This window comes from Equus caballus, chromosome 1 (genome assembly GCF_041296265.1).
Source record: "Equus caballus isolate H_3958 breed thoroughbred chromosome 1, TB-T2T, whole genome shotgun sequence".
Lineage (NCBI taxonomy): Eukaryota > Metazoa > Chordata > Mammalia > Perissodactyla > Equidae > Equus > Equus caballus.
In genome coordinates this window covers 80,465,345-80,490,714 of record NC_091684.1, presented here as the reverse complement: position 1 = coordinate 80,490,714, position 25,370 = coordinate 80,465,345, and the positions used below count along the sequence as shown (strand labels likewise).

Sequence of the window (25,370 nt, the reverse complement as noted above, 5' to 3'; positions counted from 1 at the left end):
ATTCGCTCCCAGGATGATTGCTGAACGGTGAGAGGATGGAGGTTGAGGTCCTCTCTTCCTGCTCTGCCCGCATGTCCCAGCTTCTCCACAGCGAGCAACCATTGCTTTCTGTCTGCGGTGGGGAAGAGACGGCTTACCTTGATGAATTCCCCCTTGAAAATGTAAAAGTCCGTGCGATCTGAGGCAAGTCTCCCTCTCCTCCTCCCTGTCATCCCCGCTCTCCTCCCTGAGCAAACTCCCCTCCCGCTTTCCCGGATCCCCTTTCCGCGATAGTCTGCGCGGACACAGGCAGGGGAAGAGCAGACTTTCAAAGCTGCCCGAGCCGCACGATATGAAAGCTCAAGCCAAGGAGCCAGGAAGGGCTGGCCGCTGAGGACGGAAATGTCCTCTCGGGGACTCGTCCACTCCTCTGGCAGACAGAGGCCAGGAGGGGGGCAGGACAGAGTGAGGCACCTGAGTGAGGGGACACCAAAACCCTGGGCCAGCGCAGCAAGATTCCTAATCCTTCCATCCAGTCTGTTCAGAATCAAAAACGGATGCAAGGGATCCACGAGGAGCCAGACACCGACCTTTCAAACGAAGGCCCCCCCCCCCCCCAAAAGACAAAAGCGAAGACGGAGACGGAGTTGCATCCCAGCCGGGGAGCGGGGGGAGGCGCTTGAAACTTAGACACTTGGGGAAGGGGACGTCTTTAAGGAAAGACAACACAAAAGGACCCGTACTAACTCCGGTGCGGAAACGAGGGTTTCTCGCGAACGACGGTATCAAGGACAGCCAGGTACCGACTTGGAGAAGCTGACACACGGCGCAGGCATCAGAAAATCCAGAAGCCGTCCCGCTTGGGATGGATGGCCAGGCCCGGAAGGCTCCTCTCGAGCCCAGTGGGCCCCGTCCTTCTGTAGGTGCTGTTTGGAGAGGCTCGACCCGGGGTCTTTCCTAGATGGGCTCTGGAAGACGGAGGGGCTGCTGGCAGCTTGCTGAAGCTGTCCGGGCCTCCGCAGCCCGGAGCGGGATCCGTCCACGCACACCACGACTCGACCAACTGCTTGGGTGCCGCGCCGGCCGAGTGGACCGCTAGTCTCTCAGGAGCCTGGCGGGTGGGAAGAGGCCGCCGAGGACAGAGGGAGCCCGCCGGACGAGGGCGGCGTCGGGGGCACGGCCACGCGGGGCCGGCCCCGGTTGGCCCTGGGTTCCCCGTGGGGCCGCGAGGTGGAAGGGCTGGGCGGCGGCGGCGGCGGCGGCGGCGGCGGGCCGCGGCCGCGGGCACTCGCGCGGCTGGACAGCGGTGGGGGCGGGCGGGGCGATGGGGCGACCGGTGAGGAGGGAGGAGGGGCGGGAGCGTGGAGGAGCGGCGCTGGGGCCGTTGGGGGGGGCGCAAAAGGAGAGGGAGGCGGCGGGAGGCAAAGCTCACAGCACCCGGTATTCCCAGGCGGTCTCCCATCCAAGTACTAACCAGGCCCGACCCTGCTTAGCTTCCGAGATCAGACGAGATCGGGCGCGTTCAGGGTGGTATGGCCGTAGACGCCGGCGGCCGCCGGCGCCCTCAAGAAGCCCCTCGCGCGCGCGCGCTGTCGCCTGGCCCCTGTGACGCGCCGTCGCCTGGCGCCTGTGACGCGCGCGCCCGAGCCCCTGTGACGCGCACCGGCCGCCCGCGTCCCCCTGCCCCGCGCTCCGCCGCCCGCCGCCTGCCTGCCACTGCCTCCCGCCGCCGCCGCCGCCGCCGCCGCCGCCGCCGCCGCGGCCAGCCAAACCCTGCCCTGCCTGCCCTGCCCTGCCCTGCCCTGCCCTGCCGCCCGCCCAGGGCGCGGGAGGCCTCGGCACCCCGGGGACTGTGGGCGGGCGGGGCGCAAGTCTAGGCGCTCTCCCAAGCCGGCCCCGACGCTCCAGGCCTCCTGTCCGCCCGCATCCCGGCGACGGGTCGCAGGACATCCGGCTGCTCTGCTCGGGGACAGGTGGCCCGGGCGGCCGGGGCGCGCCGCGCGCCGGGCCGGCCAGCGCGTCGGGGCCCCGGGCCGGCGAGGCCCCTCCGGCCCGAGGCGCCTCCCAACGAACCCGGGCCCAACAACCCCGGCGGCCGCCGCTCCGGCCCGGCCCCAACTTGCCCAAATCCAGCTGGAGCCACCGGCGCGACCAGAGGGCATCACCGAAAGCCCTCCGGGGCGGGCGGCGGGGCGCGGGGAGACCAGGGCGGCCACCCTTCCCCGCCCCGCCCTGCGCCCTGCCCACGGGACCCGGACCGCGCCCTCAACCCCAGGCCCCGCGGCCACCCTGGACAGCTCCTGACTGACCGACCTGAGAGACACAGAGACAGAGACAGAGACAGAGGCAGAGACAGAGAGATTGAGAGGATCCGAGACACGGACCCAGACAGACACCCCCCGGGACAGACACACAGACGCTCACGCTGACACAGAGAGGCCCTGCCCAAGAGGCAGCTTCCCCACAGGAGGGCGGTGGTGCTTGAGCTGGGCCCGGGCAAGGAGGCGGGGGCCCTGGGGCTGGCGATCACCCCTGGGGCCCTGGGACGTGCAGACAGGGTCTCAGAGTGCAGCGCTCCTGGGATCCCTGTCCCGCGACCCGGACGCCCAGGAGCCACGGACAGGCAGCCGGGCTCGGGCTCGCTCTCGCTCTCGCTCTCGCTCTCGCTCTCGCTCTGTGTGTGCGTGTTTTTGTGTGCGCGTGCGTGTTTGTGTGTTTCTTTCCTTCTCTCTTTCGCCTTTCGTTCTGGCTCTTTCCTCTTTCTGCGGGGCGCCCCGGACTTCCTGAGTTGACAGAACGAGCAGCCAGAAAAGTCAGGACACGGAGAACTTCGCCCGAGAAACCAACGTAATCTACCAGACGCAGAACCCCTCCCCGACGACCACAGCGTCCACAGTCTGCTCGAGCGCAGGTAGGGACATTACCCAGGGTCTCCCACAGGTTAGCTCACCCGTTAAGTCTCCTTAGTTTTACCAAGATGGCTAGCACGCCGAGGATGGACGGATGAGCGCCACGGTGTGATTACGGGGAGGGAAACGCACGTCGGAACACCCGCTGGTGCCTCCCGACGCTCACCGGTATCCCCGTCCCGAGACCTCTGGGCTTCAGGGTTCTGGGCCGCAGCCCTCTCCCGTCGTCCACCCGGGATCCAGTGCACGATGTCTGCACTGCCCATCTCAAGAGTTTGGGCCCTGTGGGCGTTCTTGGATCCCGTTGAAAGGGGACCTCGGGACGCGAGGGAGAGGAAAGGGCCGGGGGCCGGGGTGGGGGGCGGGGGGCGGGCTGGGGAAAGAGAGCGACGCCATCAACGCATGTCTGACCAGGACCCCGGCTGTGCCAGGCTCTCCATTTCCACGGCACCGCGTCCCGTCGGCCGGGGACGCCGCCTCTCGTCGGGACGTGTTGGTCTGCCGTCGGTCCTCCCGTCCCAGGCACGAGGCGGCGAACTCCCCAAAGGCAGAGATTTTGGCACCTGCGTCCTCGGCTGCTGGGTCCGGCCCCAAGCAGGCACGCGGCCCGCAGGTGCCGGGCGAATGTCGGCGGAAAGCACTATGCTCACAGGGAAGGACGGCAGACGATGAGCGCGCACCAACCAGTGCCGCGCTCCGTGCTGAGCGGTGTGCTCCGTGCTCCCGCTTCCGCGCCGCAACAACGCCACCGACGAGGCACTAACAGGACCCCTTTCCAACCAGATGAGGCAACTGCCGGCCAGGGAGGGCGAGTCCTCGCAGGAACGGCGGCCTTGCTGCCGAGCCTTCGTTTGAGACCAAGCCTCCGGGCCCGCACTCCGGGAAACTTACGGAGACACAGCCCCAGTTCTCCCAGCAGAACACGCTCATCGGAGGTCAGATTGGGGGAGCCGTCGGAACCAGAACCACCCAGGGCGCTACCCTGCAGGGAGCGACGCGCGGCCCGCCCCGCCCCGCCACCCCGCCATCCCGGGCAGCAGGAAGCAGGCCACAGGTGCCCTGGGTCTGCTCTGGCAGGGAAAGTGGGGCCCACGGGAAAAGGGAAACACGAGGATATTCGCTCCCAGGATGATTGCTGAACGGTGAGAGGATGGAGGCTGAGGTCTCTCTCCCTGCTCTGCCCGCATGTCCCAGCTTCTCCACAGCGAGCAACTATTGCTTTCTGTCTGCGGTGGGGAAGAGACGGCTTACCTTGATGAATTCCCCCTTGAAAATGTAAAAGTCCGTGCGATCTGAGGCAAGTCTCCCCTCTCCTCCTCCCTGTCATCCCCGCTCTCCTCCCCTGAGCAAACTCCTCCCGCTTTCCCGGATCCCCTTTCCGCGATAGTCTGCGCGGACACAGGCAGGGAAGAGCAGACTTTCAAAGCTGCCCGAGCCGCACGATATGAAAGCTCAAGCCAAGGAGCCAGGAAGGGCTGGCCGCTGAGGACGGAAATGTCCTCTCGGGGGACTTCCGTCCACTCCTCTGGCAGACAGAGGCCAGGAGGGGGCAGGACAGAGTGAGGCACCTGAGTGAGGGGACACCAAAACCCTGGGCCAGCGCAGCAAGATTCCTAATCCTTCCATCCAGTCTGTTCAGAATCAAAACGGATGCAAGGGATCCACGAGGAGCCAGACACCCACCTTTCAAACGAAGGCAGGACCCCCCCCCCCCCCAAAAGACAAAAGCGAAGACGGAGACGGAGTTGCATCCCAGCCGGGAGCGGGGGGAGGCGCTGAAACTTAGACACTTGGGGGAAGGGGACGTCTTTAAGGAAAGACAACACAAAAGGACCCGTACTAACTCCGGTGCGGAAACGAGGGTTTCTCGCGAACGACGGTATCAAGGACAGCCAGGTACCGACTTGAGAAGCTGACACACGGCGCAGGCATCAGAAAATCCAGAAGCCGTCCCGCTTGGGATGGATGGCCAGGCCCGGAAGGCTCCTCTCGAGCCCAGTGGGCCCCGTCCTTCTGTAGGTGCTGTTTGGAGAGGCCTGACCCGGGGTCTTTCCTAGATGGGCTCTGGAAGACGGAGGGGCTGCTGGCAGCTTGCTGAAGCTGTCCGGGCCTCCGCAGCCCGGAGCGGGATCCGTTCCATCGCACACCACGACTCGACCAACTGCTTGGGTGCCGCGCCGGCCGAGTGGACCGCTAGGGTCTCTCAGAGCCTGGCGGGTGGGAAGAGGCCGCCGAGGACAGAGGGAGCCCGCCGGACGAGGGCGGCGTCGGGGGCACGGCCACGCGGGGCCGGCCCCGGTTGGCCCTGGGTTCCCGTGGGGCCGCGAGGTGGAAGGGCTGGGCGGCGGCGGCGGCGGGGCGGCGGCGGGCGGTGGCCGCGGCCGCGGGGCACCCGCGCGGCTGGACAGCGGTGGGGGCGTGGCGGGGCGATGGGGCGACCGGTGAGGAGGGAGGAGGGGCGGGGAGGAGCGTGGAGGGAGCGGCGCTGGGGCCGTTGGGGGGGCGCAAAAGAGAGGGAGGCGGCGGGAGGCAAAAGCCTACAGCACCCGGTATTCCCAGGCGGTCTCCCATCCAAGTACTAACCAGGCCCGACCCTGCTTAGCTTCCGAGATCAGACGAGATCGGGCGCGTTCAGGGTGGTATGGCCGTAGACGCGAGGCTGCCGGCCGGCGCCCCTAAGAAGCCCCGCGCGCGCGCGCGCTGTCGCCTGGCCCCTGTGACGCGCCGGTCGCCTGGCGTCTCAGACGCGCGCGCCCGAGCCCCTGTGACGCGCACCGGCCGCCCGCGTCCCCTGCGCCCCCGCGCTCCGCCGCCTGCCGCCTGCCTGCCACTGCTCCGCCGCGCCGCCGCCGCCGCCGGCGCCGCCGCCGCGGCCAGCCAAACCCTGCCCTGCCCTGCCCTGCCCTGCCCTGCCCTGCCCTGCCGCCCGCCCAGGGCGCGGGAGGCCTCGGGCACCCCGGGGACTGTGGGCGGCGGGGCGCAAGTCTAGGCGCTCTCCCAAGCCGGCCCCGGACGCTCCAGGCCTCCTGTCCGCCCGCATCCCGGCGACGGGTCGCAGGACATCCGGCTGCTCTGCTCGGGGACAGGTGGCTCCGGGGCGTCGGGCGCGGCCGGCGCGTCGGCGCCGTCAGCGCGTCGGGCCCCGGGCCGGCGAGGCCCCTCCGGCCCGAGGCGCCTCCCAACGAACCCGGGCCCAACAACCCCCCGGCGGCCGCCGTTCCGGCCCGGCCCCAACTTGCCCAACCAGCTGGAGCCACCGGCGCGACCAGAGGGCATCACGGAAACCCTCCGGGGCGGGGGCGGCGCGGGGGACGGCCACCCTCTGCCCTGCCCCGCCCCCCGCCCCACGGGACCCGGACCGCGCCCTCAACCCCAGGCCCCGCGGCCACCCTGGACAGCTCCTGACTGACCGACCTGAGAGACACAGAGACAGAGACAGAGACAGAGGCAGAGACAGAGAGATTGAGAGGATCCGAGACACGGACCCAGACAGACACCCCCGGGACAGACACAGACGCTCACGCTGACACAGAGAGGCCCTGCCCAAGAGGCAGCTTCCCCACAGGAGGGCGGTGGTGCTTGAGCTGGGCCCGGCAAGGAGGCGGGGCCCTGGGGCTGGCGATCACCCCTGGGGCCCTGGGACGTGCAGACAGGGTCTCAGAGTGCAGCGCTCCTGGGATCCCTGTCTCCGCGACCCGGACGCCCAGGAGCCACGGACAGGCAGCCGGGCTCGGGCTCGCTCTCGCTCTCGCTCTCGCTCTCGCTCTCGCTCTGTGTGTGCGCGTTTGTGTGCGCGCGTGCGTGTTTGTGTGTTTCTTTCCTTCTCTTCGCCTCTTCGTTCTGGCTCTTTTCCTCTTTCTCTGCGGGGCGCCCCGGACTTCCTGAGTTGACAGAACGAGCAGCCAGAAAAGTCAGGACACGGAGAACTTCGCCCGAGAAACCAACGCAATCTACCAGACGTACAGAACCCCTCCCCGACGACCACAGCGTCCACAGTCTGCTCGAGCGCAGGTAGGGACATTACCCAGGGTCTCCCACAGGTTAGCTCACCCGTTAAGTCTCCTTAGTTTTACCAAGATGGCTAGCACGCCGAGGATGGACGGATGAGCGCCACGGTGTGATTACCGGGAGGGAAACGCACGTCGGAACACCCGTTGGTGCCTCCCGACGTCACCGGTATCCCGTCCCGAGACCTCTGGGCTTCAGGTTCTGGGCCGCAGCCCTCTCCCGTCGTCCACCCGGGATCCAGTGCACGATGTCTGCACTGCCCATCTCAAGAGTTTGGGCCCTGTGGGCGTTCTTGGATCCCGTTGGAAAGGGGACCTCGGGACGCGAGGGAGAGGAAAGGGCCGGGGGCCGGGGTGGGGGCGGGGGGCGGGCTGGGGGAAAGAGAGCGACGCCATCAACGCATGTCTGACCAGGACCTCGGCTGTGCCAGGCTCTCCATTTCCCACGGCACCGCGTCCCGTCGGCCGGGGACGCCGCCTCTCGTCGGGACGTGTTGGTCTGCCGTCGGTCCTCCCGTCCCAGGCACGAGGCGGCGAACTCCCCCAAAGGCAGAGATTTTGGCACCTGCGTCCTCGAAGCTGGGTCCGGGCCCCAAGCAGGCACGCGGCCCGCAGGTGCCGGGCGAATGTCGGCGGAAAGCACTATGCTCACAGGGAAGGACGGTAGACGATGAGCGCGCACCAACCAGTGCCGCGCTCCGTGCTGAGCGGTGTGTTCCGTGCCCCGCTTCCGCCGCAACAACGCCACCGACGAGGCACTAACAGGACCCCCTTTCCAACCAGATGAGGCAACTGCCGCTCAGGAGGGCGAGTCCTCGCAGGAACGGCGGCCCTTGCTGCCGAGCCTTCGTTTGAGACCAAGCCTCCGGCCCGCACTCCGGGAAACTTACGGAGACACAGCCCCAGTTCTCCCAGCAGAACACGCTCATCGGAGGTCAGATTGGGGAGCCGTCGGAACCAGAACCACCCAGGGCGCCACCCTGCAGGGAGCGACGCGCGGCCCGCCCCGCCCCGCCACCCCCGCCATCCCGGCAAGCAGGAAGCAGGCCACAGGTGCCCTGGGTCTGCTCTGGCAGGGAAAGGGGCCCACGGGAAAAGGGAAACACGAGGATATTCGCTCCCAGGATGATTGCTGAACGGTGAGAGGATGGAGGTTGAGGTCCTCTCTTCCTGCTCTGCCCGCATGTCCCAGCTTCTCCACAGCGAGCAACTATTGCTTTCTGTCTGCGGTGGGGAAGAGACGGCTTACCTTGATGAATTCCCCCCTGAAAATGTAAAAGTCCGTGCGATCTGAGGCAAGTCTCCCTCTCCTCCTCCCTGTCATCCCCGCTCTCCTCCCCTGGAGCAAACTCCCTCCCGCTTTCCCGGATCCCCTTTCCGCGATAGTCTGCGCGGACACAGGCAGGGGAAGAGCAGACTTTCAAAGCTGCCCGAGCCGCACGATATGAAAGCTCAAGCCAAGGAGCCAGGAAGGGCTGGCCGCTGAGGACGGAAATGTCCTCTCGGGGGACTCGTCCACTCCCTCTGGCAGACAGAGGCCAGGAGGGGGGCAGGACAGAGTGAGGCACCTGAGTGAGGGGACACCAAAACCCTGGGCCAGCGCAGCAAGATTCCTAATCCTTCCATCCAGTCTGTTCAGAATCAAAACGGATGCAAGGGATCCACGAGGAGCCAGACACCGACCTTTCAAACGAAGGCAGGACCCCCCCCCCCCCCAAAAGACAAAAAGCGAAGACGGAGACGGAGTTGCATCCCAGCCGGGGAGCGGGGGAGGCGCTTGAAACTTAGACACTTGGGGAAGGGGACGTCTTTAAGGAAAGACAACACAAAAGGACCCGTACCAACTCCGGTGCGGAAACGAGGGTTTCTCGCGAACGACGGTATCAAGGACAGCCAGGTACCGACTTGGAGAAGCTGGACACGGCGCAGGCATCAGAAAATCCAGAAGCCGTCCCGCTTGGGATGGATGGCCAGGCCCGGAAGGCTCCTCTCGAGCCCAGTGGGCCCCGTCCTTCTGTAGGTGCTGTTTGGGAGAGGCCTGACCCGGGGTCTTTCTCAGATGGGCTCTGGAAGACGGAGGGGCTGCTGGCAGCTTGCTGAAGCTGTCCGGGCCTCCGAGCCCGGAGCGGGATCCGTTCCATCGCACACCACGACTCGACCAACTGCTTGGGTGCCGCGCCGGCCGAGTGGACCGCTAGGTCTCTCAGGAGCCTGGCGGGTGGGAAGAGGCCGCCGAGGACAGAGGGAGCCCGCCGGACGAGGGCGGCGTCGGGGGCACGGCCACGCGGGGCCGGCCCCGGTTGGCCCTGGGTTCCCGTGGGGCCGCGAGGTGGAAGGGCTGGCGGCGGCGGCGGCGGCGGCGGCGGTGGCCGCGGCCGCGGGGCACTCGCGCGGCTGGACAGCGGTGGGGGCGTGGCGGGGCGATGGGGCGACCGGTGAGGAGGGAGGAGGGGCGGGAGGAGCGTGAGGGAGCGGCCGAGGGCCGGGGGGCGGGGGGGGGGCGCAAAGGAGAGGGAGGCGGCGGGAGGCAAAAGCTCACAGCACCCGGTATTCCCAGGCGGTCTCCCATCCAAGTACTAACCAGGCCCGACCCTGCTTAGCTTCCGAGATCAGACGAGATCGGGCGCGTTCAGGGTGGTATGGCCGGAGACGCCTGAGGCTGCCGCCGGCGCCCCCAACAGCCCCCGCGCGCGCGCGCTGTCGCCTGGCCCCTGTGACGCGCCGCGCCTGGCGTCTGTGACGCGCGTGCCCGAGCCCCTGTGACGCGCACCGGCCGCCCGCGTCCCCTGCGCCCCGCGCTCCGCCGCCCGCCGCCTGCCTGCCACTGCCTCCCGCCGCCGCCGCCGCCGCCGCCGCCGCCGCCGCGGCCAGCCAAACCCCCCCGCCCTGCCCTGCCCTGCCCTGCCCTGCCCCTGCCGCCCGCCCAGGGCGCGGGAGGCCTCGGGCACCCCGGGGACTGTGGGCGGGCGGGGCGCAAGTCTAGGCGCTCTCCCAAGCCGGCCCCGGACGCTCCAGGTCTTCCTGTCCGCCTGCATCCCGGCGACGGGTCGCAGGACATCCGGCTGCTCTGCTCGGGGACAGGTGGCCCGGGGCGTCGGGCGCGTCGGCGCGCCGGCGCGCGCGCGCCGGGGCCCCGGGCCGGCGAGGCCCCTCCGGCCCGAGGCGCCTCCCAACGAACCCGGGCCCAACAACCCCCGGCGGCCGCTCCGGCCCGGCCCCAACTTGCCCAAACCAGCGGAGCCACCGGCGCGACCAGAGGGCATCACCGGAACCCCTCCGGGGCGGGCGGCGGGGCGCGGGGAGACCAGGGCGGGCCACCCTTCCCCGCCCCGCCCGCGCCCCGCCCACGGGACCCGGACCGCGCCCTCAACCCCAGGCCCCGCGGCCACCCTGGACAGCTCCTGACTGACCGACCTGAGAGACACAGAGACAGAGACAGAGGCAGAGACAGAGAGATTGAGAGGATCCGCACACGGACCCAGACAGACACCCCCGGGACAGACACACAGACGCTCACGCTGACACAGAGAGGCCCTGCCCAAGAGGCAGCTTCCCCACAGGAGGGCGGTGGTTGGAGCTGGGCCCGGGCAAGGAGGCGGGGCCCTGGGGCTGGCGATCACCCCTGGGGCCCTGGGACGTGCAGACAGGGTCTCAGGAGTGCAGCGCTCCTGGGATCCCTGTCCCGCGACCCGGACGCCCAGGGAGCCACGGACAGGCAGCCGGGCTCGGGCTCGCTCGCTCTCGCTCTCGCTCGCTCTCGCTCTGTGTGTGCGCGCGTGTGTGCGCGTGCGTGTTTGTGTGTTTCTTTCCTTCTCTCTTCGCCTTCGTTCTGGCTCTTTTCCTCTTTCTGCGGGGCGCCCCGGACTTCCTGAGTTGACAGAACGAGCAGCCAGAAAAGTCAGGACACGGAGAACTTCGCCCGAGAAACCAACGCAATCTACCAGACGTACAGAACCCCCTCCCCGACGACCACAGCGTCCACAGTCTGCTCGAGCGCAGGTAGGGACATTACCCAGGGTCTCCCACAGGTTAGCTCACCCGTTAAGTCTCCTTAGTTTTACCAAGATGGCTAGCACGCCGAGGATGGACGGATGAGCGCCACGGTGTGATTACGGGGAGGGAAACGCACGTCGGAACACCCGTTGGTGCCTCCCGACGTCACCGGTATCCCCGTCCCGAGACCTCTGGGCTTCAGGGTTCTGGGCCGCAGCCCTCTCCCGTCGTCCACCCGGGATCCAGTGCACGATGTCTGCACTGCCCATCTCAAGAGTTTGGGCCCTGTGGGCGTTCTTGGATCCCGTTGGAAAGGGGACCCTCGGGACGCGAGGGAGGAGGAAAGGGCCGGGGGCCGGGGTGGGGGGCGGGGGCGGGCTGGGGGAGAGAGCGACGCCATCAACGCATGTCTGACCAGGACCTCGGCTGTGCCAGGCTCTCCATTTCCCACGGCACCGCGTCCCGTCGTCGGGGACGCCGCCTCTCGTCGGGACGTGTTGGTCTGCCGCCGGTCCTCCCGTCCCAGGCACGAGGCGGCGAACTCCCCCAAAGGCAGAGATTTTGGCACCTGCGTCCTCGGCTGCTGCTGGGTCCGGCCCCAAGCAGGCACGCGGCCCGCAGGTGCCGGGCGAATGTCGGCGGAAAGCACTATGCTCACAGGGAAGGACGGCAGACGATGAGCGCGCACCAACCAGTGCCGCGCTCCGTGCTGAGCGGTGGCTCCGTGCTCCCGCTTCCGCGCCGCAACAACGCCACCGACGAGGCACTAACAGGACCCCCTTTCCAACCAGATGAGGCAACTGCCGCTCAGAGGGCGAGTCCTCGCAGGAACGGCGGCCCTTGCTGCCGAGCCTTCGTTTGAGACCAAGCCTCCGTGCCCGCACTCCGGGAAACTTACGGAGACACAGCCCCAGTTCTCCCAGCAGAACACGCTCATCGGAGGTCAGATTGGGGGAGCCGTCGGAACCAGAACCACCCAGGGCGCTACCCTGCAGGGAGCGACGCGCGGCCCGCCCGCCCCGCCACCCCGCCATCCCGGGCAAGCAGGAAGCAGGCCACAGGTGCCCTGGGTCTGCTCTGGCAGGGAAAGTGGGGCCCACGGGAAAAGGGAAACACGAGGATATTCGCTCCCAGGATGATTGCTGAACGGTGAGAGGATGGAGGTTGAGGTCCTCTCTTCCTGCTCTGCCCGCATGTCCCAGCTTCTCCACAGCGAGCAACTATTGCTTTCTGTCTGCGGTGGGGAAGAGACGGCTTACCTTGATGAATTCCCCCTTGAAAATGTAAAAGTCCGTGCGATCTGAGGCAAGTCTCCCCTCTCTCCTCCTCCCTGTCATCCCCGCTCTCCTCCCCTGAGCAAACTCCTCCCGCTTTCCCGGATCCCCTTTCCGCGATAGTCTGCGCGGACACAGGCAGGGGAAGAGCAGACTTTCAAAGCTGCCCGAGCCGCACGATATGAAAGCTCAAGCCAGGAGCCAGGAGGCCGCTGAGGACGGAAATGTCCTCTCGGGGGACTTGCCCACCCTCTGGCAGACAGAGGCCAGGAGGGGGCAGGACAGAGTGAGGCACCTGAGTGAGGGGACACCAAAACCCTGGGCCAGCGCAGCAAGATTCCTAATCCTTCCATCCAGTCTGTTCAGAATCAAAACGGATGCAAGGGATCCACGAGGAGCCAGACACCGACCTTTCAAACGAAGGCAGGACCCCCCCCCCCCCAAAAGACAAAAGCGAAGACGGAGACGGAGTTGCATCCCAGCCGGGGAGCGGGGGGAGGCGCTGAAACTTAGACACTTGGGGACGTCTTTAAGGAAAGACAACACAAAAGGACCCGTACCAACTCCGGTGCGGAAACGAGGGTTTCTCGCGAACGACGGTATCAAGGACAGCCAGGTACCGACTTGGAGAAGCTGACACACGGCGCAGGCATCAGAAAATCCAGAAGCCGTCCCGCTTGGGATGGATGGCCAGGCCCGGGAAGGCTCCTCTCGAGCCCAGTGGGCCCCGTCCTTCTGTAGGTGCTGTTTGGAGAGGCCTCGACCCGGGGTCTTTCCTAGATGGGCTCTGGAAGACGGAGGGGCTGCTGGCAGCTTGCTGAAGCTGTCCGGGCCTCCGCAGCCCGGAGCGGGATCCGTTCCATCGCACACCACGACTCGACCAACTGCTTGGGTGCCGCGCCGGCCGAGTGGACCGCAGGGTCTCTCAGGAGCCTGGCGGGTGGGAAGAGGCCGCCGAGGACAGAGGGAGCCCGCCGGACGAGGGCGGCGTCGGGGGCACGGCCACGCGGGGCCGGCCCCGGTTGGCCCTGGGTTCCCGTGGGGCCGCGAGGTGGAAGGGCTGGGCGGCGGCGGCGGCGGCGGCGGCGGTGGCCGCGGCCGCGGGGCACTCGCGCGGCTGGACAGCGGTGGGGGCGTGGCGGGGCGATGGGGCGACCGGTGAGGAGGGAGGAGGGGCGGGAGGAGCGTGGAGGGAGCGGCTCTAGGGCCGGGGGGCGGGGGGGGCGCAAAAGGAGAGGGAGGCGGCGGGAGGCAAAAGCCTACAGCACCCGGTATTCCCAGGCGGTCTCCCATCCAAGTACTAACCAGGCCCGACCCTGCTTAGCTTCCGAGATCAGACGAGATCGGGCGCGTTCAGGGTGGTATGGCCGTAGACGCTGGCGGCGCCGCCGGCGCCCCTAAGAAGCCCCGCGCGCGCGCGCGCTGTCGCCTGGCCCCTGTGACGCGCCGTCGCCTGGCGTCTGTGACGCGCGCGCCCGAGCCCCTGTGACGCACCGGCCGCCCGCGTCCCCTGCGCCCCGCGCTCCGCCGCCTGCCGCCTGCCTGCCACTGCCTCGCCGCCGCTGCCGCCGCCGCCGCCGCCGCCGCGGCCAGCCAAACCCCGCCCTGCCCTGCCCTGCCCTGCCCTGCCCTGCCCTGCCGCCCGCCCAGGGCGCGGGAGGCCCGGGCACCCCGGGGACTGTGGGCGGGCGGGCGCAAGTCTAGGCGCTCTCCAGCCGGCCCCGGACGCTCCAGGCCTCCTGTCCGCCCGCATCCCGGCGACGGGTCGCAGGACATCCGGCTGCTCTGCTCGGGGACAGGTGGCCCGGGGCGTCGGGCGCGTCGGCGCGTCGGCGCGCGCGCGTCGGGGCCCCGGGCCGGCGAGGCCCCTCCGGCCCGAGGCGCCTCCCAACGAACCCGGGCCCAACAACCCCTCGGCGGCCGCTCCGGCCCGGCCCCAACTTGCCCAAATCCAGCTGGAGCCACCGCGACCAGAGGGCATCACCGGAAAGCCCTCCGGGGCGGGCGGCGGGGCGCGGGGAGACCAGGGCGGGCCACCCTTCCGCCCCGCCCCGCGCCCCGCCCACGGGACCCGGACCGCGCCCTCAACCCCAGGCCCCGCGGCCACCCTGGACAGCTCCTGACTGACCGACCTGAGAGACACAGAGACAGAGACAGAGACAGAGGCAGAGACAGAGAGATTGAGAGGATCCGAGACACGGACCCAGACAGACACCCCCGGGACAGACACACAGACGCTCACGCTGACACAGAGAGGCCCTGCCCAAGAGGCAGCTTCCCCACAGGAGGGCGGTGGTGCTTGAGCTGGGCCCGGGCAAGGAGGCGGGGCCCTGGGGCTGGCGATCACCCCTGGGGCCCTGGGACGTGCAGACAGGGTCTCAGGAGTGCAGCGCTCCTGGGATCCCTCTCCCGCGACCCGGACGCCCAGGAGCCACGGACAGGCAGCCGGGCTCGGCTCGCTCTCGCTCTCGCTCTCGCTCTCGCTCTCGCTCTGTGTGTGCGCGTTTGTGTGCGCGTGCGTGTTTGTGTGTTTCTTTCCTTTCTCTTTCGCCTCTTCGTTCTGGCTCTTTTCCTCTTTCTGCGGGGCGCCCCCGGACTTCCTGAGTTGACAGAACGAGCAGCCAGAAAAGTCAGGACACGGAGAACTTCGCCCGAGAAACCAACGCAATCTACCAGACGTACAGAACCCCCTCCCCGACGACCACAGCGTCCACAGTCTGCTCGAGCGCAGGTAGGGACATTACCCAGGGTCTCCCACAGGTTAGCTCACCCGTTAAGTCTCCTTAGTTTTACCAAGATGGCTAGCACGCCGAGGATGGACGGATGAGCGCCACGGTGTGATTACGGGGAGGGAAACGCACGCGGAACACCCGTTGGTGCCTCCCGACGTCACCGGTATCCCCGTCCCGAGACCTCTGGGCTTCAGGGTTCTGGGCCGCAGCCCTCTCCCCGTCGTCCACCCGGGATCCAGTGCACGATGTCTGCACTGCCCATCTCAAGAGTTTGGGCCCTGTGGGCGTTCTTGGATCCCGTTGGAAAGGGGACCTCGGGACGCGAGGGAGAGGAAAGGGGCCGGGGGGCCGGGGTGGGGGCGGGGGGCGGGCTGGGGGAAAGAGAGCGACGCCATCAACGCATGTCTGACCAGGACCTCGGCTGTGCCAGGCTCTCCATTTCCCACGGCACCGCGTCCCGTCGTCGGGGACGCCGCCTCTCGTCGGGACGTGCTGGTCTGCCGTCGGTCCTCCCGTCCCAGGCACGAGGCGGCGAACTCCCCCAAAGGCAGAGATTTTGGCACCTGCGTCCTCGGCTGCGGGGTCCGGCCCCAAGCAGGCACGCGGCCCGCAGGTGCCGGGCGAATGTCGGCGGAAAGCACTATGCTCACAGGGAAGGACGGCAGACGATGAGCGCGCACCAACCAGTGCCGCGCTCCGTGCTGAGCGGTGTCGTGCTCCCGCTCCGCGCCGCAACAACGCCACCGACGAGGCACTCAACAGGACCCCCTTTCCAACCAGATGAGGCAACTGCTGCTCAGGGGAGGGCGAGTCCCCGCAGGAACGGCGGCCCTTGCTGCCGAGCCTTCGTTTGAGACCAAGCCTCCGGGCCCGCACTCCGGGAAACTTACGGAGACACAGCCCCAGTTCTCCCAGCAGAACACGCTCATCGGAGGTCAGATTGGGGGAGCCGTCGGAACCAGAACCACCCAGGGCGCTACCCTGCAGGGAGCGACGCGCGCCCGCCCGCCCCGCCACCCCGCCATCCCGGGCAAGGAAGCAGGCCACAGGTGCCCTGGGTCTGCTCTGGCAGGGAAAGTGGGGCCCACGGGGAAAAGGGAAACACGAGGATATTCGCTCCCAGGATGATTGCTGAACGGTGAGAGGATGGAGGTTGAGGTCCTCTCTTCCTGCTCTGCCCGCATGTCCCAGCTTCTCCACAGCGAGCAACTATTGCTTTCTGTCTGCGGTGGGGAAGAGACGGCTTACCTTGATGAATTCCCCCTTGAAAATGTAAAAGTCCGTGCGATCTGAGGCAAGTCTCCCTCTCCTCCTCCCTGTCATCCCCGCTCTCCTCCCCTGGAGCAAACTCCCCTCCCGCTTCCCGGATCCCCTTTCCGCGATAGTCTGCGCGGACACAGGCAGGGGAAGAGCAGACTTTCAAAGCTGCCCGAGCCGCACGATATGAAAGCTCAAGCCAAGGAGCCAGGAAGGGCTGGCCGCTGAGGACGGAAATGTCCTCTCGGGGGACTCGTCCACTCCCTCTGGCAGACAGAGGCCAGGAGGGGGGCAGGACAGAGTGAGGCACCTGAGTGAGGGGACACCAAAACCCTGGGCCAGCGCAGCAAGATTCCTAATCCTTCCATCCAGTCTGTTCAGAATCAAAACGGATGCAAGGGATCCACGAGGAGCCAGACACCGACCTTTCAAACGAAGCAGGACCCCCCCCCCCCAAAAGACAAAAGCGAAGACGGAGACGGAGTTGCATCCCAGCCGGGGAGCGGGGGGGAGGCGCTTGAAACTTAGACACTTGGGGAAGGGGACGTCTTTAAGGAAAGACAACACAAAAGGACCCGTACCAACTCCGGTGCGGAAACGAGGGTTTCTCGCGAACGACGGTATCAAGGACAGCCAGGTACCGACTTGGAGAAGCTGACACACGGCGCAGGCATCAGAAAATCCAGAAGCCGTCCCGCTTGGGATGGATGGCCAGGCCCGGAAGGCTCCTCTCGAGCCCAGTGGGCCCCGTCCTTCTGTAGGTGCTGTTTGGAGAGGCCTGACCCGGGGTCTTTCCTAGATGGGCTCTGGAAGACGGAGGGGCTGCTGGCAGCTTGCTGAAGCTGTCCGGGGCCTCCGCAGCCCGGAGCGGGATCCGTTCCATCGCACACCACGACTCGACCAACTGCTTGGGTGCCGCGCCGGCCGAGTGACCGCTAGGGTCTCTCAGGAGCCTGGCGGGTGGGAAGAGGCCGCCGAGGACAGAGGGAGCCCGCCGGACGAGGGCGGCGTCGGGGGCACGGCCACGCGGGGCCGGCCCCGGTTGGCCCTGGGTTCCCGTGGGGCCGCGAGGTGGAAGGGCTGGGGCGGCGGCGGCGGTGGCGGCGGCGGTGGCCGCGGCCGCGGGGCACTCGCGCGGCTGGACAGCGGTGGGGGCGTGGCGGGGCGATGGGGCGACCGGTGAGGAGGGAGGAGGGGCGGGAGGAGCGTGGGAGGAGCGGCGCTGGGGCCGGGGGGCGGGGGGGCGCAAAAGGAGAGGGAGGCGGCGGGGAGGCAAAAGCTCACAGCACCCGGTATTCCCAGGCGGTCTCCCATCCAAGTACCAACCAGGCCCGACCCTGCTTAGCTTCCGAGATCAGACGAGATCGGGCGTTCAGGGTGGCATGGCCGTAGACGCTGCTGCCGCCGGCGCCCCTAAGAAGCCCGCGCGCGCGCGCGCTGTCGCCTGGCCCCTGTGACGCGCCGTCGCCTGGCGTCTGTGACGCGCGCGCCCGAGCCCCTGTGACGCGCACCGGCCGCCCGCGTCCCCTGCGCCCCGCGCTCCGCCGCCTGCCGCCTGCCTGCCACTGCCTCCCCGCCGCCGCCGCCGCCGCCGCCGCCGCCGCCGCGGCCAGCCAAACCCTGCCCTGCCCCGCCCTGCCCCGCCCTGCCCTGCCGCCTGCCCAGGGCGCGGGAGGCCTCGGGCACCCCGGGGACTGTGGGCGGGCGGGGCGCAAGTCTAGGCGCTCTCCCAAGCCGGCCCCGACGCTCCAGGCCTCCTGTCCGCCCGCATCCCGGCGACGGGTCGCAGGACATCCGGCTGCTCTGCTCTCGGGGACAGGTGGCCCGGGGCGTCGGGCGCGCCGGCGCGTCGGCGCGTCAGCGCGGTCGCCCCGGGCCGGCGAGGCCCTCCGGCCCGAGGCGCCTCCCCAACGAACCCGGGCCCAACAACCCCCGGCGGCCGCCGCTCCGGCCCGGCCCCAACTTGCCCAAATCCAGCTGGAGCCACCGGCGCGACCAGAGGGCATCACCGGAAAGCCCTCCGGGGCGGGGCGGCGGGGCGCGGGGAGACCAGGGCGGGCCACCCTTCCCCGCCCCGCCCCGCGCCCCGCCCACGGGACCCGGACCGCGCCCTCAACCCCAGGCCCCGCGGCCACCCTGGACAGCTCCTGACTGACCGACCTGAGAGACACAGAGACAGAGACAGAGACAGAGGCAGAGACAGAGAGATTGAGAGGATCCGAGACACGGACCCAGACAGACACCCCCGGGACATACACAGACGCTCACGCTGACACAGAGAGGCCCTGCCCAAGAGGCAGCTTCCCCACAGGAGGGCGGTGGTGCTTGAGCTGGGCCCGGGCAAGGAGGCGGGGGCCCTGGGGCTGGCGATCACCCCTGGGGCCCTGGGACGTGCAGACAGGGTCTCAGGAGTGCAGCGCTCCTGGGATCCCCTGTCCCGCGACCCGGACGCCCAGGAGCCACGGACAGGCAGCCGGGCTCGGCTCGCTCTCGCTCTCGCTCTCGCTCTCGCTCTCGCTCTGTGTGTGCGCGTTTTTGTGTGCGCGTGCGTGTTTGTGTGTTTCTTTCCTTCTCTTCGCCCTTCGTTCTGGCTCTTTCCTTCTCTGCGGGGCGCCCCGGACTTCCTGAGTTGACAGAACGAGCAGCCAGAAAAGTCAGGACACGGAGAACTTCGCCCGAGAAACCAACGCAATCTACCAGACGTACAGAACCCCTCCCCGACGACCACAGCGTCCACAGTCTGCTCGAGCGCAGGTAGGGACATTACCCAGGGTCTCCCACAGGTTAGCTCACCCGTTAAGTCTCCTTAGTTTTACCAAGATGGCTAGCACGCCGAGGATGGACGGATGAGCGCCACGGTGTGATTACGGGGAGGGAAACGCACGCCGGAACACCCGTTGGTGCCTCCCGACGCCACCGGTATCCCCGTCCCGAGACCTCTGGGCTTCAGGGTTCTGGCCGCAGCCCTCTCCGTCGTCCACCTCGGGATCCAGTGCACGATGTCTGCACTGCCCATCTCAAGAGTTTGGGCCCTGTGGGCGTTCTTGGATCCCGTTGGAAAGGGGACCCCGGGACGCGAGGGAGAGGAAAGGGCCGGGGGGCCGGGGTGGGGGCGGGGGGCGGGCTGGGGGAAAGAGAGCGACGCCATCAACGCATGTCTGACCAGGACCTCGGCTGTGCCAGGCTCTCCATTTCCACGGCACCGCGTCCCGTCGTCGGGGACGCCGCCTCGTCGGGACGTGTTGGTCTGCCGTCGGTCCTCCCGTCCCAGGCACGAGGCGGCGAACTCCCCAAAGGCAGAGATTTTGGCACCTGCGTCCTCGGCTGCTGGGTCCGGCCCCAAGCAGGCACGCGGCCCGCAGGTGCCGGGCGAATGTCGGCGGAAAGCACTATGCTCACAGGGAAGGACGGCAGACGATGAGCGCGCACCAACCAGTGCCGCGCTCCGTGCTGAGCGGTGGCCTGTGCCCCCGCTTCCGCGCTCGCAACAACGCCACCGACGAGGCACTAACAGGACCCCTTTCCAACCAGATGAGGCAACTGCCGCCAGGGGAGGGCGAGTCCCTCGCAGGAACGGCGGCCCTTGCTGCCGAGCCTTCGTTTGAGACCAAGCCTCCGGGCCCGCACTCCGGGAAACTTACGGAGACACAGCCCCAGTTCTCCCAGCAGAACACGCTCATCGGAGGTCAGATTGGGGGAGCCGTCGGAACCAGAACCACCCAGGGCGCTACCCTGCAGGGAGCGACGCGCGGCCCGCCCCGCCCCGCCACCCCGCCCACCCCGGCCAGCAGGAAGCAGGCCCCAGGTGCCCAGGGTCTGCTCTGGCAGGGAAAGTGGGGCCCACGGGGAAAGGGAAACACGAGGATATTCGCTCCCAGGATGATTGCTGAACGGTGAGAGGATGGAGGTTGAGGTCCTCTCTTCCTGCTCTGCCCGCATGTCCCAGCTTCTCCACAGCGAGCAACTATTGCTTTCTGTCTGCGGTGGGGAAGAGACGGCTTACCTTGATGAATTCCCCCTTGAAAATGTAAAAGTCCGTGCGATCTGAGGCAAGTCTCCCTCTCCTCCTCCCTGTCATCCCCGCTCTCCTCCCCTGAGCAAACTCCCTCCCGCTTCCCCGGATCCCCTTTCCGCGATAGTCTGCGCGGACACAGGCAGGGGAAGAGCAGACTTTCAAAGCTGCCCGAGCCGCACGATATGAAAGCTCAAGCCAAGGAGCCAGGAAGGGCTGGCCGCTGAGGACGGAAATGTCCTCTCGGGGGACTCGTCCACTCCCTCTGGCAGACAGAGGCCAGGAGGGGGCAGGACAGAGTGAGGCACCTGAGTGAGGGGACACCAAAACCCTGGGCCAGCGCAGCAAGATTCCTAATCCTTCCATCCAGTCTGTTCAGAATCAAAACGGATGCAAGGGATCCACGAGGAGCCAGACACCGACCTTTCAAACGAAGGCAGGACCCCCCCCCCCCCAAAAGACAAAAGCGAAGACGGAGACGGAGTTTATCCCAGCCGGGGAGCGGGGGAGGCGCTTGAAACTTAGACACTTGGGGAAGGGGACGTCTTTAAGGAAAGACAACACAAAAGGACCCGTACCAACTCCGGTGCGGAAACGAGGGTTTCTGCGAACGACGGTATCAAGGACAGCCAGGTACCGACTTGGAGAAGCTGACACACGGCGCAGGCATCAGAAAATCCAGAAGCCGTCCCGCTTGGGATGGATGGCCAGGCCCGGAAGGCCCTCTCGAGCCCAGTGGGCCCCGTCCTTCTGTAGGTGCTGTTTGGAGAGGCCTGACCCGGGGTCTTTCCAGATGGGCTCTGGAAGACGGAGGGCTGCTGGCAGCTTGCTGAAGCTGTCCGGGCCTCCGCAGCCCGGAGCGGGATCCGTTCCATCGCACACCACGACTCGACCAACTGCTTGGGTGCCGCGTCGGCCGAGTGGACCGCTAGGGTCTCTCAGGAGCCTGGCGGGTGGGAAGAGGCTGCCGAGGACAGAGGGAGCCCGCGGACGAGGGCGGCGTCGGGGCACGGCCACGCGGGGCCGGCCCCGGTTGGCCCTGGGTTCCCGTGGCCGCGAGGTGGAAGGGCTGGGCGGCGGCGGCGGCGGCGGCGGCGGTGGCGGCGGCCGGCGGGGCACTCGCGCGGCTGGACAGCGGTGGGGGCGTGGCGGGGCGATGGGGCGACCGGTGAGGAGGGAGGAGGGGCGGGAGGAGCGTGAGGGAGCGGCGCTGGGGCCGTTGGGGGGGGGCGCAAAAGGAGAGGGAGGCGGCGGGAGGCAAAAGCCTACAGCACCCGGTATTCCCAGGCGGCCCCCATCCAAGTACTAACCAGGCCCGACCCTGCTTAGCTTCCGAGATCAGACGAGATCGGGCGCGTTCAGGGTGGTATGGCCGTAGACGCTGAGGGCGCCGCCGGCGCCCCTAAGAAGCCTCGCGCGCGCGCGCCGTCGCCTGGCCCCTGTGACGCGCCGTCGCCTGGCGTCTGTGACGCGCGCGCCCGAGCCCCTGTGACGCGCACCGGCCGCCCGCGTCCCCTGCGCCCCGCGCTCCGCCGCCTGCCGCCCGCCCGCCACCGCCTCCCGCCGCCGCCGCCGCCGCCGCCGCCGCCGCCGCGGCCAGCCAAACCCTGCCCCGCCCTGCCCTGCCCTGCCCCGCCCTGCCCCGGCCGCCCGCCCAGGGCGCGGGAGGCCTCGGGCACCCCGGGGACTGTGGGCGGGCGGGGCGCAAGTCTAGGCGCTCCCCAAGCCGGCCCCGGACGCTCCAGGCCTCCCGTCCGCCCGCATCCCGGCGACGGGTCGCAGGGACATCCGGCTGCTCTGCTCGGGGACAGGTGGCCCGGCGTCGGGCGCGTCGGCGCGTCGGCGCGTCAGCGCGTCGGGGGCCCCGGGCCGGCGAGGCCCCTCCGGCCCGAGGCGCCTCCCAACGAACCCGCTCCAACAACCCCCGGCGGCCGCCGCTCCGGCCCGGCCCCAACTTGCCCAAATCCAGCGGAGCCACCGGCGCGACCAGAGGGCATCACCGGAAACCCTCCGGGGCGGGGCGGCGGGCGCGGGGAGACCAGGCGGGCCACCCTTCCCCGCCCCGCCCCGCGCCCCGCCCACGGGACCCGGACCGCGCCCTCAACCCCAGGCCCCGCGGCCACCCTGGACAGCTCCTGACTGACCGACCTGAGAGACACAGAGACAGAGACAGAGACAGAGGCAGAGACAGAGAGATTGAGAGGATCCGAGACACGGACCCAGACAGACACCCCCGACAGACACACAGACGCTCACGCTGACACAGAGAGGCCCTGCCCAAGAGGCAGCTTCCCCACAGGAGGGCGGTGGTGCTGAGCTGGGCCCGGGCAAGGAGGCGGGGGCCCTGGGGCTGGGATCACCCCTGGGGCCCTGGGACGTGCAGACAGGGTCTCAGGAGTGCAGCGCTCCTGGGATCCCTCTCCCCGCGACCCGGACGCCCAGGAGCCACGGACAGGCAGCCGGGCTCGGGCTCGCTCTCGCTCTCGCTCTCGCTCTCGCTCTCGCTCTGTGTGCGCGTTTTTGTGTGCGCGTGCGTGTTTGTGTGTTTCTTTCCTTCTCTCTTCGCTTCGTTCTGGCTCTTTTCCTCTTTCTGCGGGGCGCCCCCGGACTTCCTGAGTTGACAGAACGAGCAGCCAGAAAAGTCAGGACACGGAGAACTTCGCCCGAGAAACCAACGCAATCTACCAGACGTACAGAACCCCTCCCCGACGACCACAGCGTCCACAGTCTGCTCGAGCGCAGGTAGGGACATTACCCAGGGTCTCCCACAGGTTAGCTCACCCGTTAAGTCTCCTTAGTTTTACCAAGATGGCTAGCACGCCGAGGGATGGACGGATGAGCGCCACGGTGTGATTACGGGGAGGGAAACGCACGTCGGAACACCCGTTGGTGCCTCCCGACGTCACCGGTATCCCCGTCCCGAGACCTCTGGGCTTCTGGTTCTTGGCCGCAGCTTCCCGCCGTCCACCCGGGATCCAGGCACGATGTCTGCACTGCCCATCTCAAGAGTTTGGGCCCTGTGGGCGTTCTTGGATCCCGTTGGAAAGGGGACCTCGGGACGCGAGGGGAGAGGGGCCGGGGGGCCGGGGTGGGGGGCGGGGGGCGGGCTGGGGGAAAGAGAGCGACGCCATCAACGCATGTCTGACCAGGACCTCGGCTGTGCCAGGCTCTCCATTTCCCACGGCACCGCGTCCCGTCGGCCGGGGACGCCGCCTCGTCGGGACGTGTTGGTCTGCCGTCGGTCCTCCCGTCCCAGGCACGAGGCGGCGAACTCCCCCAAAGGCAGAGATTTTGGCACCTGCGTCCTCGGCTGCTGGGTCCGGCCCCAAGCAGGCACGCGCCCGCAGGTGCCGGGCGAATGTCGGCGGAAAGCACTATGCTCACAGGGAAGGACGGCAGACGATGAGCGCGCACCAACCAGTGCCGCGCTCCGTGCTGAGCGTGTGTCGTGCTCCGCTCCGCGCCGCAACAACGCCACCGACGAGGCACTAACAGGACCCCTTTCCAACCAGATGAGGCAACTGCCGCCAGGGAGGGCGAGTCCCTCGCAGGAACGGCGGCCCTTGCTGCCGAGCCTTCGTTTGAGACCAAGCCTCCGGGGCCGCACTCCGGGAAACTTACGGAGACACAGCCCCAGTTCTCCCAGCAGAACACGCTCATCGGAGGTCAGATTGGGGGAGCCGTCGGAACCAGAACCACCCAGGGCGCTACCCTGCAGGGAGCGACGCGCGGCCCGCCCCGCCCCGCCACCCCGCCATCCCGGGCAGGAAGCAGGCCACAGGTGCCCTGGGTCTGCTCTGGCAGGGAAAGTGGGGCCCACGGGAAAAGGGAAACACGAGGATATTCGCTCCCAGGATGATTGCTGAACGGTGAGAGGATGGAGGTTGAGGTCCTCTCTTCCTGCTCTGCCCGCATGTCCCAGCTTCTCCACAGCGAGCAACTATTGCTTTCTGTCTGCGGTGGGGAAGAGACGGCTTACCTTGATGAATTCCCCCTTGAAAATGTAAAAGTCCGTGCGATCTGAGGCAAGTCTCCCTCTCCTCCTCCCTGTCATCCCCGCTCTCCTCCCCTGGAGCAAACTCCCCTCCCGCTTCCCGGATCCCCTTTCCGCGATAGTCTGCGCGGACACAGGCAGGGGAAGAGCAGACTTTCAAAGCTGCCCGAGCCGCACGATATGAAAGCTCAAGCCAAGGAGCCAGGAAGGGCTGGCCGCTGAGGACGGAAATGTCCTTCGGGGGACTTCCCCACTCCCTCTGGCAGACAGAGGCCAGGAGGGGGGCAGGACAGAGTGAGGCACCTGAGTGAGGGGACACCAAAACCCTGGGCCAGCGCAGCAAGATTCCTAATCCTTCCATCCAGTCTGTTCAGAATCAAAACGGATGCAAGGGATCCACGAGGAGCCAGACACCGACCTTTCAAACGAAGGCAGGACCCCCCCCCCCCAAAAGACAAAAGCGAAGACGGAGACGGAGTTGCATCCCAGCCGGGGAGCGGGGGAGGCGCTGAAACTTAGACACTTGGGGGAAGGGGACGGGAAAGACAACACAAAAGGACCCGTACTAACTCCGGTGCGGAAACGAGGGTTTCTCGCGAACGACGGTATCAAGGACAGCCAGGTACCGACTTGGAGAAGCTGACACACGGCGCAGGCATCAGAAAATCCAGAAGCCGTCCTGCTTGGGATGGATGGCCAGGCCCGGAAGGCTCCTCTCGAGCCCAGTGGGCCCCGTCCTTCTGTAGGTGCTGTTTGGAGAGGCCTGACCCGGGGTCTTTCCTAGATGGGCTCTGGAAGACGGAGGGGCTGCTGGCAGCTTGCTGAAGCTGTCCGCCTCCGCAGCCCGGAGCGGGATCCGTTCCATCGCACACCACGACTCGACCAACTGCTTGGGTGCCGCGCCGGCCGAGTGGACCGCTAGGGTCTCTCAGAGCCTGGCGGGTGGGAAGAGGCCGCCGAGGACAGAGGGAGCCCGCCGGACGAGGGCGGCCGGGGGCACGGCCACGCGGGGCCGGCCCCGGTTGGCCCCAGGTTCCCGTGGGGCCGCGAGGGTGGAAGGGCTGGGCGGCGGCGGCGGCGGCGGCGGCGGCGGCGGTGGCCGCGGCCGCGGGGCACTCGCGCGGCTGGACAGCGGTGGGGCGTGCGGGGCGATGGGGCGACCGTGAGGAGGGAGGAGGGGCGGGAGGAGCGTGGAGGGAGCGGCGCTGGGGCC

At 68.2% G+C, this 25,370-nt stretch overlaps 5 non-coding genes and 1 pseudogene across 5 annotated transcripts; all 6 read right to left on the bottom strand.

Moving 5' to 3' along the window:
* Positions 1–1,404: 1,404 nt before the first annotated feature.
* LOC138919160 (5S ribosomal RNA) lies at positions 1,405–1,523 on the bottom strand. Its single transcript, XR_011429134.1, has one exon. It is a non-coding gene; the product is annotated as a 5S ribosomal RNA (ribosomal RNA).
* Positions 1,524–5,422: 3,899 nt separating this feature from the next.
* LOC138919280 (5S ribosomal RNA) lies at positions 5,423–5,541 on the bottom strand. Its single transcript, XR_011429317.1, has one exon. It is a non-coding gene; the product is annotated as a 5S ribosomal RNA (ribosomal RNA).
* A 3,886-nt stretch (positions 5,542–9,427) lies between these two features.
* LOC138919259 (5S ribosomal RNA) lies at positions 9,428–9,546 on the bottom strand. The gene has a single exon (XR_011429287.1). It is a non-coding gene; the product is annotated as a 5S ribosomal RNA (ribosomal RNA).
* Positions 9,547–13,418: 3,872 nt separating this feature from the next.
* LOC138919270 (5S ribosomal RNA) lies at positions 13,419–13,537 on the bottom strand. Its single transcript, XR_011429303.1, has one exon. It is a non-coding gene; the product is annotated as a 5S ribosomal RNA (ribosomal RNA).
* A 3,891-nt stretch (positions 13,538–17,428) lies between these two features.
* On the bottom strand, positions 17,429–17,545 carry LOC138919268 (5S ribosomal RNA; annotated as a pseudogene).
* A 3,880-nt stretch (positions 17,546–21,425) lies between these two features.
* Positions 21,426–21,543, bottom strand: LOC138919251 (5S ribosomal RNA). The gene has a single exon (XR_011429266.1). It is a non-coding gene; the product is annotated as a 5S ribosomal RNA (ribosomal RNA).
* Between the last annotated feature and the right edge of the window lie 3,827 nt (positions 21,544–25,370).